Source organism: Mauremys mutica, chromosome 2 (assembly GCF_020497125.1).
Source record: "Mauremys mutica isolate MM-2020 ecotype Southern chromosome 2, ASM2049712v1, whole genome shotgun sequence".
NCBI lineage: Eukaryota > Metazoa > Chordata > Testudines > Geoemydidae > Mauremys > Mauremys mutica.
Window position 1 is genome coordinate 69,291,426 of NC_059073.1, and position 5,905 is coordinate 69,297,330.

Consider the following 5,905-nt stretch of genomic DNA (forward strand, 5'->3'; position numbering starts at 1 on the left):
CCCAAAAAACATTTAGTTTGAGTTCAAAACTAGCTGATTTGTATTTATTTTGTCCCCCCCCACAGTTTGGCCATCAAACAGAAAAAAATTATTTGCTCGGTTCTAGCTTAAAGCCAGCATGATAATGCCTACCCATGCTGCAATCACGCCTTCATTTGCCATGTAAATGTACCCCACACCTCTGGGTGAAGAGAGACCTAAGGAAAGCTGTCCACTGTGTGATGGGGAGTATGAACCCCCACAGACAGTGACAGGGTGAAGGAGAGTTCAATTAGCCCATTCCATGGCACCTGGGTTGAGGAAACAGGTAATTAAGGATGAGATCCAGCTGGGGAGAATCAGACACTGGGTGGCTTTTATAAAGGAGTGATAGCAGAACCAATAGGAAAGGCCTGAAAGCTGCAGTAGGGAGCTTTTAGCCTGGGATTGGCCCTGATCTGGGAGGACAACCTTAGCAACAAACTCAGAGAAAGTTGTAGAGAGAGACTAAGCTCCCAGAAGAGAGGACTGGAGAATGAAACTCCCCAACAAGCATTTGCAAAAGGCAAAGGTAGGAAGTAGCCCAGGGCACCTACAAAGGATCATAAGAAACAGACCCTAATGGTTTATCACAAGGGCCTGGACTGGAACCAAGAGGGAAGGGTAGACCTGGGTTCCCTGACCACCCCACAGCAGGAGGAGCAGCGTAAGCCTCAGTAGTAAAGGGGAAAGGACAATAATGCTCAGAAGGCCCGGTACATGGTCAGTAAGACTTTGTTTTCATTTGGACTTTTTGTTAGCCCCGGATCAGAGTAGAATGTAAGCATCCTGGCTGGAGGGCTGAATCACAAGAAGGAACACACCTCTATGACCACAGAGTAGTTGCTGGCAGGGGGTGACAGACCGAAGAGCACATCAGCCAGTGACTGAACCTTGTACACACTCTCTGATAACAAGGTAGGAGACTGCAACATGTACTTTACTTGTACTTTTTCTGAGACATTGGGCAGCTTTCTAAGAACCATGCACTTCACCAGAAACAAAATGCTTTCCATGACTAACTATAGTATATCTACAAAAAAGGACAGAACTATTGATTTCTGGGCCATTTTAGATTGGCCCTAAGGTAACAGCAGTAACTCCCACACTTCTTTTAAGCATATAGTAGCTATTCTTTCACTGTGTAGTATATTTTCACAAAACCTGCCTCCTCCACACACTAAAATAATAAACCAAAGACTTATGAATGTGTCTAGATATTCCCGGATGTTAAATGTTGGGTGAAGAAAATGGTTTATAAAATCTGCTGTTAATGATTGTGATAGGGCCATCAGTGTCCAGGCAGCCTAGTGGCTAGATCAGGGGTCGGCAACCTTTCAGAAGTGATGTGCCGAGTCTTCATTTATTCACTCTGATTTAAGGTTTCATGTGCCAGTAATACATTTTAACGTTTTTAGAAGGTCTCTTTCTGTAAGTCTATAATATATAGCTAAACTATTGTTGTATGTAAAGTAAATAAGGTTTTAAAAATGTTTAAGAAGCTTCATTTAAAATTAAATTAAAATGCAGAGCCCCCCGGACCAGTGGCCAGGACCCAGGCAGTGTGAGTGCCACTGAAAATCAGCTCGCGTGCTGCCTTCGGCACACGTGCCATAGGTTGCCTACCCCTGGGCTAGATCATTGATTAAGGTGGCTTTCGGGGGACTTGACCCATCCTTCTCCCTCAGGTCCCAGCCCAGGGTCCTGTGTTGCTCATCCCCTAAACAGGGGAGATGTATCTTTCTCCCAGCCATGGGGGGAATTCAGGGCCTATTTTCCTGGTCTGCTCCCTATACAAGTCCTTTTAGTTTGGGGCACCTCCCCACTTGTCCAGTTGCCCCACAGTTGAGGCTTCTCTGTAGGTTCCCCTAGTCCAGGGAAGACTTACTTGCCTCCAGTGGCTGCACTGGCAGGCAGATTGCAGATCTGTGCCTTCAGGCAAGCATACAGAGAGCACCTACCTCTTCACCAGTAAGCCCCTGACAGACCCAGGCTCCCTTCTTTTCTCCCCACTCTAGGCCTGGCATTGGCTGCAGGTATAATGGGGCGGGGCTAGCTGAACCCACAGGTGTTCTTTAACCCCTCCTGTGCCCGGCTGCAGTCTCTCTGCTCCTTCACAAGGATCTTAAAAAAAGTAAAAACTGGTAGTCAGTTAATTTTAGATGTTCAGTGTAATTGTTGGTTGTGTTCTGGTGTGTTTGAAAAGGGGGTATCTTAGGCCTAAAAGAGGGTAAGATTTTGATAAAATCCTTGTTCACTGTTGCAACATTAAACAGTTAAATGTGATCTGAGGTTTCATATCAAGCTAACGTTGGCTTACTCTTATTAAAAAATCTTTCTAACCTTTTCTAAAAGCACAGAAAAAGGAGAAAAAAACACAATAAAGCATTTGAAATGTAAAGTACTAAATAAAGCTTTTATTCTAACTATCCCTTATTTCTTTTCACTCTATAGTTTCTTCTAGGAGAAATCCCTGTTTGACAGTCTTTTAGATGATACTAAAGATGAAATTAGCTGTCCATTTAAATAGTCTGGAGCTGCTGTTGTTATTGGAGTATAATCCTGTTTCCTTGAAGACAAAACAAACACACACAATCAGAGAAAACAGAACGGCAAAGAGAAAATGCAGCTTCTGTCTCTAGTGCTGACTTTAACATGGAACCTCATTACTGGAGAAACAGGCCCAGCACGTGGTCTGATCAGTGCTTCAAGACCTGGCGAACTTGTATTCGGCTGTTTAAGGCATTGCTTTTAGCTGCCTCTCTGGTTACAAGCTCACAGCAGGGTTGCAAAATATGGAGTTGTCTGGGCCAGCTTTAGACAGAAAAAAAAACAGGAAGGGAAGAAAAGAAATAAGCTGGGGAAGGAAAATGACACATGGGGGGCTGAGGGGAGTAACAGCAGGAGTCCAAGTCTCAGATCCCAAGTGGTGTTCAGGATTTAGTCAATGCTGGTGAAGGTGGCATTGTCCTTGGATTCATTCTATTTTGCCTGGTCTGGTCAGCCTGTCTTTCAGGATCAGAATGACAAAGGCCTGATGATGTCCTGGTGAATCTTGAGGGCCCCAGGAGATGGCAGGGGTGGCAGCAATGAGAGTAAAGCTGGCTTCTTCCAGTCCATGCATTCCACACTCACTCGCGTTTTGTGATGCACCTCCCCACCATCCCCGATAAACAACGTCCAAGCAAGAGTGGCAGCCTTATCCCATTATAATCAATCAAAACACATTTAACTGATTTCAGCTATAACATTGCCTCCCATTTCTAGACTCTTTCAGCTCGTTGTCATGCCAACTTGTGACTTTACTAGGAGCCTTGACAACCCCTTTGCACAGTTCTTTACCTTAAACGATCCAGTCTTCACTGGTCTATTTGTCTCCAACTTTTGCTGACTTTTTATAAACAATTTTATGTAACAAGTTAAGCTGAACTTTTGTTGTCTTGGAGAACTTAGAGTACAGGTCTCTTCACAACCGTTCTAAATACTGGAAGGCTGGCCAGGGCTTGTGATAACCACTCTTTGTACTGACCTATTAAAAATTAAAGTAAATAAGTACTTAAATATATACTCTCCAGAAAGCACCGTTTACTTCAGTGTCTATTTATTATTGTAGTACAACAGATTATTTCTCAAATTCAAATTATCTTGTTGTTTCTAAGATCATAAATGGCACATAGGCACCTAACAGACGTAGTCATGACTGTTGACTGATCAGTAAAACTAAGGGAAATTAAGACATTGTGTATATGCAAACAGTCTTCAGTTTCGTTTGGGCTTTCCTTTCATTTGTGTGTTCCAGTGCATCTTAGGGTATGTCTTCGCTACCAATGTTAAGATGGCTGTGTAGTCGCAGCACCAGCGCTGGGACTGAGCTGTAAAAAACCCACCTCCATGAGGGGAGTAGCTCCCAGCGCTGGTGTACTGTCTACACTGCCACTTTACAGCGCTGAAACTTGCATCTTTCCACACCCTTGAGCGAGAGAGTTTCAGCGCTGTAAAGTGGCAGTGTAGACAAGGCCTACAGTGCATATAACGCCACAGGCAATCACGGTCATTTAATAGGTAAACAGTTAAGCTGTACCAGTCACTTCAGAGACAGTACATAACAATACAAAAGGCTGTACTTCATGTGGACATGCACATTTCATATTGCCCCAGGGTGATATAGTCCCATTTCAATGTATTGCCAGTTTAAATGTCAGAACAGCTGTCTTTATCCCACGCTCTGGGTATTAGCGTTCTTCCTAATGCATCATAAGGGAAATCAAAAGTGGGAACTTTTTCACAAATCACTCTGAAAAGAGAAGTTGCATTAAGGCCCAGTGCTCAGTTAATGAAGCTTTTCACTTATTCATAGGTCATCTGTGAGAGGAACCTTGTTCCTGGGGTTTCTGGAGCAATCATTTAGATCTATTAAAAATAACAAATCCAAATGGTATGCATAAAACTTGAAAAGCCAATTAGTTCATTTAGCCATTGCAGAGGCACTTAAAATGCCTCAAGGTACATCATAAATAGTTACTTGATAATATCAACCTACTTTTTCATATTCTACTCGGTCTGTAACAATTCTGGGTGTTTTAGCTGCATATGCATTCTGTGCTGGGTGGTCTTATTTTATTTGTTGTTGTTTTCAGTAATCCATTTCTCCAAAAAAATTTGTGATTATTACAATATATTGTTCTTCTGAATAACTACTGAGATCTTTAGCTGATGTAAATCAGCATAGCTCCACTGGAATCACTGGTGCTATGCAAGTTTATATCAGCTGAGCTTCTGTCCCACGGCTGTTTAAAGCTTTCCCTTTCATTTAAATTGAATTAATACTGCAGGAAGTTTTGTATTACGTACAATAAGTAACTGATCTGGAGTATCACCTCAGAGCCTTCTAATGCCACGTACTCTGCAAGGTGAAGTCCTGGGAAAGGCAATCTGTTCCTGCAGGATGGAAGGAATTTTGAGGCTCTGAGACTTCTATTTTGGTGAAACTTGTTTCCATTCTTCTCCTCTAATATTTGTAAAATTTATTACTATATCAGCCATTTTTAATCAGGGTTTTTTAATAGTAAGAGAAACAGATTGATTACTTTATACTGACCCCACGTATGCTAGAGCAGTGTTGGAGTCGGCATGGAACGAGCCTAAGAATCGCTCTAATGTATGTCAATGGGCTATTGCCTCCAAAGGGAACTCTGCCTGCTGGTTATTGCTGGAGCATGATAGCACTTTGGCTACATCCTCTCCCACCTCTCAGAATGTGGCCTGCAGAGTGGGTGGCTAAGAACCAGTCAAATCAACTCTGTCATCTGAGGCTATCCTTAGTTGGGAATATCAACTGGCTTTCGAGCTCCTTTGCACCACAGAGTGGGCAAAGGGGCTGGAGCAAGGGAGAGAATCTGCTCATATTGCTTATTAGATTTTCATTTGTCTCTGCCTATATTATTGAATAATAAATGATTTGTTAATAGTCGGCCAACAGAAATCAAAGTCAATTTAACCGAGGGACTTTTAGAGGAGCATCCACTCTATCCCACAGCATCATGAAATGACTGATTTAATTATTCCTACGCCATCCTGAATAGAGGGGATAGCCTAGCCTTCAAATGATATTGTACATCAACATGAATAATAAGGAAGCAATATGGGAAAAGTAAGTGTGGTTTATTGTCATACTATGTATTAATCATAAAGGTTTTCTGTAGAAGTGCTTTATCTGTCAGTTAAAGACCAGCTTGAGCAAACAAAGTCTAGTTGTAAATATTTTAAGTGAGTTAATACTGCAATGCATTTTAAAAATTGCTCTGTTTGCAGGACTTTTGTTGCTGTCCTTAATATTCTATGTTATAGTAAAGCTCACTTTTATTTATTTCAATTCTATATTGCACAG

General features: G+C 42.1%; 1 long non-coding RNA gene across 2 annotated transcripts; it reads left to right on the top strand.

Moving 5' to 3' along the window:
* Positions 1–408: 408 nt before the first annotated feature.
* Positions 409–5,586, top strand: LOC123365308. 2 transcript variants are annotated; one of them, XR_006577527.1, is made up of 3 exons: positions 409–550; positions 780–936; positions 5,487–5,586. It is a non-coding gene; the product is annotated as an uncharacterized LOC123365308 (long non-coding RNA). The 2 variants fall into 2 exon arrangements; XR_006577526.1 differs by lacking the exon at positions 5,487–5,586 and adding an exon at positions 2,473–3,427.
* The last annotated feature ends 319 nt before the right edge of the window (positions 5,587–5,905 follow it).